Genomic DNA, 1,162 nt, shown 5'->3' with positions numbered 1-1,162 from the left:
GTTGAATTCAGTAAAATGGGTTCCCTGTGTGAGGAAGCTTGTAGACAATTTCACAGATATAATCACTGAGAAATACATTTACCAGTCGGCCGAGGAAAGATACATATGAAATGGAAGCCAGTGAAGGTCATGAGAATATGAACTGTAGAATAACCACGTTCGCTCACAGATTGATTGCATAAGACGTCGAGTGTTAGTTTGTTGCCCAAGAGAGACTGATTGATTTGAAAGTAAACACAAACATGTGTATGGGGAGAGTGATAGTTTCATGAATATTAAATAGTTCTAAAAAGCAGGCATACTTTGTTAAAGCAATAAGTCACATGTAGCCTGACAAGCTATAACAAGGACATTGATAAAATTCAGTTCTTTGGTCATACATGGATATCCATCACGGGATATGAATTATTTTAGAAGGCTGACATTCTTTTGTAGTTTGTGCAACCTGAGCTCTAGACAGATGAGTGCCATAAGAAATACACACACACATGGATTCTGGTGTGTCATTAATGAATACGATGCCAAGCAGTATGCAAATGAAATCTGCGGGAACTCTTCAACATTCAGTCCATTCCGTATGAACCACATTATATCTGTTAAAACTGATAACTGTTAAAGGTTTTAGCATTACGTACAGTCTACGGACATTTGAAGTTCGTACTTATAACCTTGCCTTGCAGAGAGATTAATAGTATCTCGATGATAAAGCCATAGGAGGGTCAGATAAAGAGCAGTAACTGCTATCATTGATGCATAGACATCATTCGCTGACTGAAGAGTTGTCTCTCATTTTGGCTACGATCCCAAATCTTTAAAAGCACTTGTGACCATCGGTAAGGTTCGAACATAATAGTCCGACTGAAATAAGTACTCCTTGTTCACACACCATCGTTGCAGAATTTTTCAATCCCCTTCTAAGAAACACAATTATAATCTTGTTCACTATTCAGCTGTAACATATAGTCAGGTTTTAACGATGACACATGCGGTCGGTGTGTACACAGGCACGCCTGAAACAAATACACTACGTGAAAACTTTAATGAATAATAATATTTAGTCACAGGTACCAACTTAGCTATATCATATTGATGCATGAGGTGAAAAAACTTGGAGGACAATTCTTACTCTTCTCCCTCATGAACCTGGACGTACCATTCAGTA

This window comes from Haliotis asinina, chromosome 4 (assembly GCF_037392515.1).
Source record: "Haliotis asinina isolate JCU_RB_2024 chromosome 4, JCU_Hal_asi_v2, whole genome shotgun sequence".
NCBI classification, from domain to species: Eukaryota; Metazoa; Mollusca; class Gastropoda; order Lepetellida; family Haliotidae; genus Haliotis; species Haliotis asinina.
The sequence above is the reverse complement of the archived record's forward strand: the minus strand, read 5'-3'. Positions refer to the sequence as shown.